General features: G+C 53.0%; 1 protein-coding gene across 5 annotated transcripts in view; it reads left to right on the top strand.

The window, feature by feature from the left end:
• DNAH14 (dynein axonemal heavy chain 14) overlaps positions 1–12,758 on the top strand; it is a 407,059-nt gene that overhangs the window by 38,171 nt on the left and 356,130 nt on the right. The window lies entirely within an intron of this gene.

Here is a 12,758-nt window from a genome sequence, read left to right on the forward strand (position 1 = left end):
GTTCCCGCCAGCAGCATGAGAGCTCTGGCGGTCCACGTTCCCGCCAGCCTGCCCCCCGCCCCCCGTAGGTGGGCCAGCGGATGAACGAATAGTGGCATCTCCCTGGTGGCCACTTATGTGGAACATCCCGCGTGTGCTTCTTGTCAACCAGATGGTTTCTTTGGTGAAGTGTCTGTTCACATCTTCTGCCCATTTGAGAAACTGTGTCGTTTGTTTCTTTAATTACTGAGTTTTGGGAGTTCTTTGTATATGCTGGATACAAGTCCAATGGTGCAAATGTATAGATGTATTCTCCCAGCTGATGGCTTATCTTTTCATTCTGTTAGCAATGTTTCTTAAGGTTTTTTTTTTGAGAGAGAGAGAGAGAGTGGAGGAGAGGAGCAGAGGGAGGGAGAGGGAGAATCCTGAGCAGGCTCCGCACTGGGCACAGCCCTGCGATCGTGACCTGAGCTGAAATCAAGAGTCAGATGCTCAGCCACCTAAGCCACCCAGGTGCCCCATTGTTTCTTGCTTTTAATAAAGTCACACTGGTCTGTTTGAAAGCACGGTTTAAGGAGAAGAACACGGAATTCAGACATCCCGAGATTTGCAAGATGGAAAGATGCAGGTGCTGTGGACACAAGCTGGTGACATGTATGTGTGTACGTGTGTGGGCTGGGGCCTGTGTGGTATGCACGCGTGCCCGTGTGCATGCAGGCACACGCGTGTGCCTTACGGGTGTGCGGTGGTGTGGCTGCGCGTTGTACGTCTGTGAGCATGTGCACAGTGCCCGGGTGTGTGTTTGGGGCGGAATTAAGAAGCAGCTCGTCGTAAACTTTCCCGGATACGTTTATGCCCCAGTTAGGGAGACTCAGGACAGAAGCAGCTGGAAAGAAGCACAGACGTCATAGGCCACCTCTCATTGGAGGTTCTCTACAAAGTGTGTCATGTTTATGAAGTTCTCACATACCTCAAGCATCGTCCACGTAAGTGGCGGTAAAATACGGTCTGCGTTTTCTTCATCCGTAAAAGTGAAGGGGAAGTAAATACGCCATGGCCTCCTTTCTGTCCAAAGTACTGTGTTTCAAACACACATTTTCGGGAGGTACAACCATCATTTTTTAATTTTAATTTTATTTTTTATTAAAAACTTTCTTTTAATGTTTATTTTTGAGAGAGAGAGAGCGAGCGAGAGCAAGCGAGCATGAGCATGGGAGGTGCAGAGAGAGAGACACACAGAATCCGAATTAGGCTCTAGGCGCTGAGCAGTCAGCACAGAGCCCGACGCGGGGCTCAAACCCACGAACCACGAGATTATGACCTGAGCTGAAGTCGGACGCTTAACCGACTGACCCGCGCAGGCGCCCCGAACGATAATTTTTTTAAAAGTCCTCAAGGAAAACAGCAACCACGAGAAAGCCACCGTGTGGAACAGTCTGGCTGTCCCCTGTCCCCTGTGCCTGCAGCCGTCAGCAGGGCCCCAGGACGAGGCAGGGCGGCCCCGCGCCCCGTCTCCAGAGAAGCCGCCAGAAGACCACAAAGGCGGGAGGCAGGAGGAGGGAGGGACTCGGCCAGCTGTGGCCCCTGCCCTGGTGCACAGTCAGCAGGCTCGCTGGTCGCCTGTGCTCACTGACCTGCTCGTCCCTTTCTGTCCCTTCCCCTCGCTCGGAAGTGATGCTCGGGGGGCCCCACCTTTTCGGTAGGGCGCTCGATCCTCCTCTGGTCTCTTCCCACCTCCAGATTACCCCATCCTCCCTGGTCTCTTGCCACATACAGACGCCTCTTTCCCCAGTGAGGAAGCCAGGCCGGAAAGGGGCTCGGTGGCTCCCCCAGCCTCGCACAGCCGCTTGCGGCGCACTCACCAGCCCCGAGCAGAGCTTAAGATCACCGCATTCTAGGCTAAGTGACACCTTAAGTCTCCCCACGGTCGCTCGCCAGCGAACACTGACGCGGACTTCCCTGTTTCTGCTTGTCACCACGGAGAGAGCCGGTGAGCACGGTCCAGACCCGGCCCGGTTTCTGAGCCGCGACCAGGGATGGGAGCCCGGGAACGAGGCTGGCTCCAGGCCCGATGCCGTGAACTGATCCCGACCACGGAAACCCGCCTGTCATCCACCTGCAGGACTTCTGGGTCTCTTCGCCTCGCTCTCGAAAAGGCCGGTGTCATCTTTAAAGACTACATTCGCGTTTGGAGGACGTCAGGTGCTGATCTTGTAACGTAAAGACTGATTCTCAAATGCGTGGGAACAACAGCTCTCGGCGTGCGGTGGACTAGATCCTAGAGGTTGCACTTGGTGGGGCTCGGACGGTTAAGCGTCCGCCTCCTAGCTCAGCTCAGGTCTTGATCTCAGGGTCGTGAGTTCAAGCCCCACGCTGGGCTCGGCGCTGGGTGTGGAGCCTGCTTAAAAAAAAAAAAAAAAAAAGAATTACTAGAATAATTAGAATAATGACCAAAGGAACCCTATGTTGCTCTATGCGTATACATTTACATACGTGTATAAACAGGAATATTAAACAGAGCTATTAAATAGAAATATCGAATCAGGTTGACAGCTCGTAACTTTTTGTGGTTATTTTTCTTTTGGCATAAACGCCCAAATGTTTCCTGCCCAAGCTGAACAAATCGTGAGGCCTCTCTTGTTGCCGCCACGCTGGACAGTTGAACCCCACACCAAAGTGACATCTATGAAAAGATGATGAGCCTGTGCCTGGAGAAGGCTGTGTTAGTCTTAAGGCACCTGTTCACGCTTGGGAAAGGAACAGCCTTTTACTAAAAATGCTTGATCTCTTCCGGAAAGAAGCCAGCCTTCGGCGTAAGTTGGTCTGGCTCCTAGGGTGACTTAGGAGAATGGTCCTGACTGGCCCATAACGAGCACAGAGATTCAGGCAGGTCAGAAAAGAGCAGAAACCTAGCACCGCAGCCATTTAGAAAGGAATGGGCTGTGAGCATTTGTTCTAAGGCTATAAAAAGGGTAATTACCTTGGCAAGTAGTTCATTTTCTGCCCCATAAAGGCAGCTGTAGATGGGTTATAAATAAATGATGGCTCATAATTCATTAAAAACAAGAAGACGGGCAAAGTTTTAAGGAAGCGTGAGTTTTAAGGAGAACCTTGAAAATTCAGGAAAGGGCACAGAGTTCTGGAACAACCTGAGGCCCACTGCACACTTGGCATCGAGATAACCCAAAGGGGCTTCTTCCCTCACGGGGGCTGCACCTGCCCAGCGCCACCTGCCGCAGGCGCGTCCCTGGGGCCACCCTCCCTCCGCAGGAGCAGGCAGGACACAGGACTCGGAGTCAGAAGGATTAGATCCACTTGACTCCCTGTCTTCTCGGCGAATCGCTTACGTCCTGGAGCCTCAGTTTCCTCAACTGCAGAATGGGTAAGAGAGCACCTGCCTCACAGAGCGGTTGTGGGTGTGGCTTATTCACTCGACAGACACCCGATCAGGGACTGAGGTCCTGCCTTGTGCCGGGCCCTGGGGGGGGGGGGTGGGGGACAGCGCCGAGGATGTAACGCCAGGCCCGGCGCCCCGAGAATCCGAGCACCGCTGTGCAGGGCTTCCCCGAGGCCAGCTGCGTCCCAACGTCTGGGAGGGGCCCCGAAGGCCAGTGCCTTTACAAGATCCCCAGGCGAGCTCAGGGCTAACTTTACCTCCACGGCCAACGCCACTGCTGGAGGTAAAATGCTAGGTAAATAGCAGGCAAGGGTTTCACAGGTGGTCTGGACAAAGGCACGGCAGGTTCGGCCTTGACCTTTGGACTCTAGGAAGCCCAGGACGCATTGGCTCATGCCCGGGAGCTGAGTTCGAGGTGCAAGGGAAGGTGTGCCCATGGAGGGACAGGGTGCTGTACTATCGTGAAGGCAGTGGGGAAGACTGGTGCTTTTCATGTGCACATGGACGGGGCCCAGGACGCGCTACCCCCCAAATGTGGGGGATTAAATATTCCTGAGCTGAAGAAATAGCAGAGGCAGGACGGTCACCCTGACCTCCCCAGCCCTGGCCCCTCCGCCCTGGAACAGGCCATGACACCCCATGTGGAAGTGCCCTCCCTGTACCAGGAGGACAGGAGACAGTCTCGTCACCAGAGACCCAGAAACGGGGAACTGGGGGCCAGGAAACCTGTGCAGACAAACCTTGTTAAAGCAACCTCACCTTCCTAGTTACTTCTCCACCACTCACCGCCCCCCCCCTTCATCTTGAGGGTGCTTCACCATCTATCCCTTTCTTGCCTAGAAGCTATAAAAGCCTCTTGTTCTGTTTCAGACCCAATCAGGCACCCCGAGAGGGTCAAGGGAAAATTTCTGACAAAAAAGGAGAGCATTTGACAAAAATCACCACCCATTCATGATAAAGCACTGGAGGGAATGTACGTCAGCATCGCAAAGGCCACAGCTGACATCGTAAACAGTGAAAGTGAGAGCTTTTCCTGTAAGATTGGAAACAAGACAGGATGCCCATTCTTGCCACTTAGTCAACAAAGAGCTCAAGTCCTGGCCACAGCAATTAGGCACAAAATAGAAAGAGAGAGAGAGAGATAGAGAGAGGGAGGGAGGGAGGAAGGAAGGAGGGAGGGAGGGAGGGAAGGAAGGATGGATGGAAGGAAGGAAGGAAGGTAGGGAAGGAGGGAGGGAAGGAAGGAAGGAGGGAAGGAAGGAAGGAGGGAGGGAGGGAGGGAGGGAAGGAAGGAAGGATGGGTAGAAAAATGGAGCGGGAGGGAGGGAAGGAGGGAGGAGATCCAGATCAGAACAGAAGACCCAAAACTGTCTCTATTTGCAGACGATATGATACTATATATAGAAAACCCTAATGACTCCCCAAGAAACGCTTAGAATGAATAAATGAATTCAGTAATAATTCATGATTCAGGGCATTCTGCTAAGTGAAATAGTCCAGACAGAGAAAGACAAACACAGGAGAACATCACTTACGTGTGGAATCCAACCCTCCCCCCGCCCCCGAACTCATAGCTGCAGAAAACAGACGGGTAGTTGCCAGAGGTGGGGGTGGGGAGTGGGCCAGATGGGTGAAAGGGGTCTGGGGGTGCCCACTGCCGATACCAGAAGAGTAAGCCCTGGGGAGGCGAGGCACAGCACGGTGACTGTGCATGGTGACTAATACCGCATTGCGTATCTGGAAGTTGCTAAGAGTAAATCCTGGGGGTTCTCATCACAAGAAACACAAACTGTGCTCTGTGTGGCGACGGATGATTTCACGATGTGTACGTTAAGTCATATATTGTACACCTGAAATTAATACGGCAGAAACGCTTTGTTCAGGCCCGGCCAGGGGACCTCAGCAGAGCAGGAAAACATCTTCCTCCCCTGCAGTGTGTTAGGAAGACGAGTCAGACGCCGGGAAGGGGATACTCCCGCTCTTAGAGAGGACGCATGGGGGGTAAGGACACACATTTGGGTACCAGACCGCATGGGCTCTGTTCCTGAGGGGGTCACTTACTCGCTGTGCTGATGTTGGGCAAGTGAGTGCCTTAACCTCTCTGTGCCTCACTTTTCCCAACCACAAGTGTGATTAAAACCAATTTCCAGGGGTGCCTGGTGGCTCAGTCGGTTGAGCATCCGACTCTTGCTTTCAGCTCAGGTCGTGATCTCGTGGTTCATGGGATCAGGCCCTGAGTTGGGCTGTGAGCTGCTGGTGCAGAGCCTGCTTGACATTCTCTCTCTCTCTCTCTCTCTCTCTCTCTCCCTCTCTCTCTGCCCCTCCCTGCTTGCACTTTCTGTTTCTCTCTCCGAATAAGTAAATAAACATTAAAAAAAAAATTTCCATCTCCTGGCTCTGTGGTTCGGATAAAGTGACCTCCTTGTCGTGAAGCAGTCAGAGCAAAGCCAACACTCGGCAACACTGCTTGTTACCGTCAATTTTCTTTTCTTTTTTTAAAATTTTCTTTAATGTTTATTCATTTTTGAGAGAGAGACAGAGACAGACACAGAGTGTGAGCGGGGGAGGGGCAGAGAGAGAGGGAGACACAGAATCTGAAACATGCTCCAGGCTCCTAGCTGTCAGCACAGAGCCCGACACGGGGCTCGAACTCACGAACCACGAGATCATGACCTGAGCCAAAGTCGGACACTCAACCGACTGAGCCACCCAGGCGCCCCTTCTTTTCTTTTCTTTTTTCTTTAATTTTTAAAATTTTATTTATGTATTTATTTATTTATGTGTTTATTTTAACTACTGTCATTTTTCAAGTGCCTGCTCCAAAGCCCCTTCCTCTGTGAGCCCCATCACGCCTGGTAAACGCCTCTGTTTTCTCCCTGCCATTTGTATGGTGGTTATGTATCTATATGCTTCTCTCCGGAGGCTGTGAGCCACCCAGGGGCAGGACTGGTCTTACTCATTAACCTGGCGTAGGTCTGGGGCAGGGACTCTCTGCTTATTTATGGTATATGACGAAGTTTTGATTAACTTAAGAAAATAAAAACTACTAAAGCAAAGGTGTTTGAACCACCAAACAACAACCTTTTATTGTGTTTTAAAAGACCGAAATCAGATTTTTTTCATGTGTTGGGAAAGGGCATGCAGAGGCAAAGACATTTCAGTACCTTTGTTTTTTTGCTGTTAAGACTTTGGCCTTCTTGTGGCATTTTGGATTGCTGCAAACCCAATAAAATATTTAGTTTCCTAAGCACACTGGACTTTAATCCTTGTAAGGAACCCTCCGTCTGGAAACATCTGGCATAATTTATTAACTCCTTTTTCTCGCACACTGATGGTTATAATTCTGCATTTCTAATTGGGAGCTGAGTTGCAAATACAGTGGAAATACACAATGGGATGAATCACTCTCAAGGCACAGTTAAGGAAGCGTTTCAGGATGATTTTGCAACTCTAGTGAATGCCTTGTGCGGCCTGATTCATGGGATGGTTTCAGCTCACGGGGGCTCTGGCTGGTCCCTCTGCCCAAATGCCTCCCCCCACAGGTATCCCAGAAGCTGATGCCCTCACCCCTTTCAAGCTGAAGGGGAGTAGAATACGTGACCCCAAATGCGCCTCTTTGGCATAAGGGTTATCTTGAGTTGGTTATTTTTATTATTTATTTCTTTAGTTTTGCATGTTTGTTTATTTTGAGGGGGAGGGGAGAGCAGAGAGAGAGGGAGGGAGAGAATCCCAAGCAGGCTTCATGCTGTCAGCACAGACCCCGAAGCGGGACTCAGTCTCATGAACCGTGAGATCATGACCTGAGCCGAAATCGAGAGTCGGACACTTCACTGACAGAGCCCCCTGGGCATCCCAAGCTGGTTATTTTTAAGAAACAGCAGCCATAAGAGAAGCTCTGGGAGGGGTGCCTGGGTGGTTCAGTCGGTTAAGTGTCCAACTTCGGCTCAGGTCATGATCTCACGGTTTGTGAGTTCCGGCCCCACGTCAGGCTCTGTGCTGACAGCTCAGAGCCTGGAGCCTACTTCAGATTCTGTCTTTTTCTCTGCGCCTCCCCCACTCATGCACTGTCTTTCTCTCTCTTTCTAATACAAATAAACATTAAAAAAAAATTTTAAAAAGAAGTTCTGAGAACTGACTAGAAGTGACCCTTTCATAAGACACCTTGGGGCGCTTGGGTGGCTCAGTCGGTTGAGCGTCCGACTTCAGCTCAGGTCACGATCTCGCGGTCCGCGAGTTCGAGCCCCGCGTCAGGCTCTGGGCTGATGGCTCAGAGCCTGGAGCCTGCTTCCGACTCTGTGTCTCCCTCTCTCTCTGCCCCTCCCCCGTTCATGCTGTGTCTCTCTCTGGCTCAAAAATAAATAAAAACATTAAAAAAAATTAAAAAAAAAAGACACCTTTACGTTTATAAGGGAAATCTCCATCTGTACAGTGTCTCCCTCTCTGCACCAGGAAGGGGGAGGATGACCAAAACTCCAGAAACTCTTATCGGCGAAGAAGGCAATGTCCTAAAAGTGCCCAACAGCCCTATCCCTTACTACTATGTTTTGTCTGAACTCACATGACCGGTTCCCCAGCTGCCCACCCCTACTTCCCCAACCCCAGCCCTACTCCTGCAGTCTCCTTTTGTCTTTAGCCGGAGACAGTATTTAAGGTGACGATCTGGGCCATTTCAGAGAGTTACTCTGGGGTCTCTCCCGTGGATGTAGGAGGTACATGTATCATTAGACTTCCCGGGGTTTCTCCCGTTACCATCTGTTATGATGAGAGATCTCAGGCGAGAACCTAGAAAGGTGGATGGAAAATTGCTTTTCCTCCCCTGCAAGGTGCCTCCTCAAATTTACACTCTCTCCTCCTGCAACCCACCTCCCCCTCCTTAGGCATCCCTGGCCCCCCTTTACCGTACCGCTCTGTCTCCTTCACCTTCCTGGGCTGGCTGCACCCTCACCCCAGCGGAACATGAGTTCTGAGGGCTGGGCACTCTGTTTTGTGCCCCGATGGAGCCCAAGGGCCCAGGTCAGTCCCCTGCATACAGTTGGTACTCAACAAACATTGGTTGTATCAAGAACCAGCTCCCCAAGATCACCAACATCAACCATTGATAAGACATAGCTGGAGGGGAGAACACCACCTTGACCTCAGGGTCTCCCAGAGGGAAGGGCTGGTTGGAGTTTACTGACGGTTTGAAGTTGGGTTTAAGGCAAATCTCACAAAGGGAGGGGGCATCCTAGTAAGTTTTTAACGCCTTTAGAAATACCTTTAGGGGGCGCCTGGGTGGCTCAGTCGGTTAAGCATCTGACTTCGGCTCAGGTCACTATCTCACGGCCCGTGAGTTCGAGCCCCGCGTCGGGCTCTGTGCTGACTGCTCGGAGCCCGGAGCCTGTTTCAGATTCTGTGTCTCCCTCTCTCTCTGACCCTCCCCTGTTCATGCTCTGTCTCTCTCTGTCTCAAAAATAAATAAACGTTAAAAAAAATTAAAAAAAAAAAGAAATACCTTTAGTATCTTCAAAGCTTTAATATTACATTTTATATATTTTTATTTGTTTATATTATCCTGAAACCAGGAGGTCTCTGGATCCAGGCAGATGATTATTTACTTAACAGCAATAGCTTTAGAGTTCCCCCACAGGCCAATTCTTGCCTCTTTTGGGGCGATGTGAGAGCCAGATGTGTGTACGGGGGGCTCCCTGCACCACAAGACAGGAACCCCGAAATTGTCAATCTGTTTACATAGGGCTTCATGTGCCGTACCCCGGATCCCCATAAACACGGTCTCCTTGGGAAGAGGCAGATCCCCCTGGAATGTAACTAAATGTCTCTGGGGGATACATAAGACAAGCCTCTCAGGACTTCCTCACAACCCTGGAGTGTCTCTATGTGCATCGCCAGAGAGGTGATCCTTTCTGGCGTTCTGTTGTATCTACACGCCCTTCGACGTCTGAGGCTTGTCCTTTGACCAGATCCCAGTAAAGCTTGCTGAGAGAGCCCTATGAAAACGTTTACTTCCCAACATAGCGTTAATTGGGACTGGGGGTGGATCGCGACACAACGGTCGCTGGACCAAAGGAAGACCATCCACATGAGAAGAGGCAAAGACTGTTTATCAGAGCAAAGACGTCAGCCACCATCGCCTGCAGTCAGCACAGAGACAGAGGAAGGCAGGGGAGTGGGAAAAAGGGAAGTCACGCGTGTCCTGATTGGGGCCATCGGCACCGGGAAGGTACGGGCAGGCTGGCCAGACGCACAGCATCCGATGCAACTGGTCAGGGGCACGTGTCTGGCTTTCTCCTTCCGTCGGTCCGAGTGGGAAGTAGGAAACCAGGCAAGTATTGATCGAGTCCTGGCTGCTTGAGGCGAGTTACAGGCGTCACTGCTTGGCCTCCTGGACCGTTTGCGAGAGACGGTGGGCTTTCTCAGAAGTCCAATCTGCAGGTGGTGGGTTGGCTTCCTGGGCTGGTTTCTGTTGACGGTGAGTCTGTTACTGGGCTGGCCGCCGCAGACTGTAGGTCAGAGCTCCATATGTGCGGTCTGGGCACTGCTCGTTTGAGGATTGTGTCTCCCGCGGTTTAGAATGGGTGGGAAACGGGCGCCCGGGATGCTCAGTCGGTTAAGCCTCCGACTTCAACTCAGGTCATGATCCTGTACCTCATGGGTTCGAGCCCCACATTGGGCTCTGTGCTGACAGCTCAGAGCCTGGAGCCTGCTTCGGATTCTGTGTCTCCCTCCCTCTCTCTGCCCCTCCCCTGCTGGCACTCTGTCTCCCAAAAATAAATCAACATTAAAAAAAATTTTTTTTGAATGGGTGGGAAACAGCAAGGCAAAGATTTTGAAGCAGAGAATTCTTAGGCTGCAGTCCCTCTGTTGACGGTTCCTAGGCAGAGCTGGTGAATCTTTGGGACGTTCTTCTAATGAACAAGCGGGTTATTTGCTTGGAATAGTAAGGTTACATTAATGCAGACGGCTCTGCGAGAAGGGCGGACGGGTAGTTAGGGTTTCCCGGTGAATGGACTGAAAAGAAGGGAAGGGAAGAATTGAGATTTGTCTAGTGTCACAGACGTCCTCCATTTTAGCCCCCTCCGCACCCCCTCAGCTACATGTGGCGCTGGGATAAAAACGAGATGGTTCTATTTCACAGGAAACCGAGATTCAGAGTTTCAATAGGCCGTCCGGGGTCACGCTTAAATTCACACCCAAAGCCAGCTGTGCAGGACCTGTCATCCGTAAATACAACAGAGCCACGATTTCACTGGCAACATGAGTCTATCTGGGACGAGCGGAGGAATTGCAGTTCGGGACGAGCAGACATAGCAAAGCAGGGGCAGGTCTGAGGGGACAGAGGGCAGGTCAGATTCCGTTAGATTTCGGGAGGAAGTGGGGAGGGGTGTTTTGAGCAAGCGTTCGTGGACGAAGAACAGGACGTTGTGCGGGTGTCTCCACGGCCTGCTGCAGGGAGGGATTTTCCTTTTCCCTAGGAGTCAGAGATCCCGCGTGGAAGGTGTCCTCCCTCCCCCTGCTGGGGGTCCTCGCGCCTTAGGGACTCTGGTTTTGGTGAGGTTTCCCTTCTCGTGCGCCCCCTCCTAAGCCCCGTGCTCTCTCTAGAACCGGGTGCTGCCATCCCGAAGTGTTAGTATCGCCCAGATCACCTGACTGCCGTTGCCGTGAGTTCGCGCAACAGGTATAAACGCATGGATGTTTTGGGGGAGACCGAAGGTGGGGTAGACCTCGGACGGAAGGAGGACGTTTCGAGTGTACCTGTTTTTCCTGGCTGTTTTTAGGGCTGAAGCCAGAAGTGAAGTTCATGTCTGCCCTTCATTTCAAATATTCTCTGGACTGAGAGAAGGCCCTCTGAGCTGCTGAATTACAGTAACACGTTTCTCCTTAATTCCTCGTACTCCCCCCCACCCCCACCCTTACCAGTCACTGGCAAAGCAGCTGGCGTTGGCGTCGAGTCGTTCAATGTACGTGATTCCCGGGAACCAGTTCAGATTTTGCCCGCGCTGTGCCGCTTCCAAGAAACACGGGGACGAAACTTCGGGCTGTTCCCAGATCCACAGCCTTCGCGGTGTGCCTTCTGTGCCGCTGGCACTTGTACCACGCCGGCAGGCTCTCTGGAGAGCATCGTTTTATCTGTTAGAAACCATTACAACAATAATTAGTATTGTTATTACCTTCCTCGCCGCCACAGGGGCGTGCAGAGATCGGCCTCCGGCTCACGAACGCGAAATGCTGGCAGCGACGTCGGGGGGCCGGGGAGGGCTCCGTGCGGCCTTCGTCCGAGCCGAGGCCCTGAGCCGTGGGTAGGAAAGCGGCGGGGAGGGCTGGGCGGTTGCCACGAGCCCCTGTGCGCAGCTGTGTTCCTCTCTTCTGCCCCGGGGCGGGGGGCAGGGGGAGGTCAGCGACTATCCCACTTGCTGCGTGTTGGAATCAGCAGGGAAGCTTTGCCCGCAACCCACCCCCGGGCCGGACCGCAGACCCGTCAGTCAAAGCAGAAGTGGCCGGACGTTAGTTTCTCCCACGCTGCGCAGAGGACTCCCAGTTCGAGGTCAAGTTGGGGAATGAGTGGACGAGAGCCCAGTGCAGGTGGGTTTCCCAAACGCCCTGGGAATCTCCGAGGGCGGTTCCCCAGAGTGTGGTGGAAGGGGCAGACGCTGGAAGCGACGACGGTGGCCCGGGGCCATGGGTTGTCAGGCGCTGGTGGCAGCTGGGACTCTGCCCGCGGGATGGCTGCCTGGGGCCGGAGGTGGGGGTGCATGTGTGTCTGCGTGCCGGACAGGCTGACGGCTGGAGTCCTAGACAGACACTCTGGACGCCTGTCCGGGGGGCCCAGGGGCAGGTGGGGATCAGCTTCCCCGGAGGGACTGCTTCTTAGTAGCTGGCAGAGCATAGACCCGCCTGGGCGGTGCTGTGTGGGAATGGGCACTACGGTCTTGTCCACGACACCCACTGCCCAACCGGCCCTGAGCACCGTCACCCGCCCCCGGCGCTTCTGAGCGGCCCCGGCAGGCTCCACGGTGACAGCCTTCGAGGCTGTGTTCAGGGACGGAAAGGAGCCAGCTCAGGGCTGAGGTTCATGTCTGTCTACTCGGAGGTTGGAACGATGACCATGCGGCTCAGAAAGCTGCCTTTCTGCAGGGGATGGGCGTCTCCCCGGCAGGCGCACGTCCGGGTGAGACCGAGTCCTGCTGGCCTCCGCTGGTGACTCGGGGGCACGAGGCACCCCGGGCACGTAAGTGGGGGGTGGCTGTCGGCATAGCCTGGACTTCTAGATTTCCTCTGTTACCGCGGTTGATGAGGAAGGTCAAGTATCCACAGAGTTTCCGCAGAGGCCAAGAAACCAAACAAGGGGTACAAAGACCCCATATCCCGAGAGCTCGTCTACCTGCAC

This window comes from Panthera leo, chromosome F3, assembly GCF_018350215.1.
Source record: "Panthera leo isolate Ple1 chromosome F3, P.leo_Ple1_pat1.1, whole genome shotgun sequence".
Lineage (NCBI taxonomy): Eukaryota > Metazoa > Chordata > Mammalia > Carnivora > Felidae > Panthera > Panthera leo.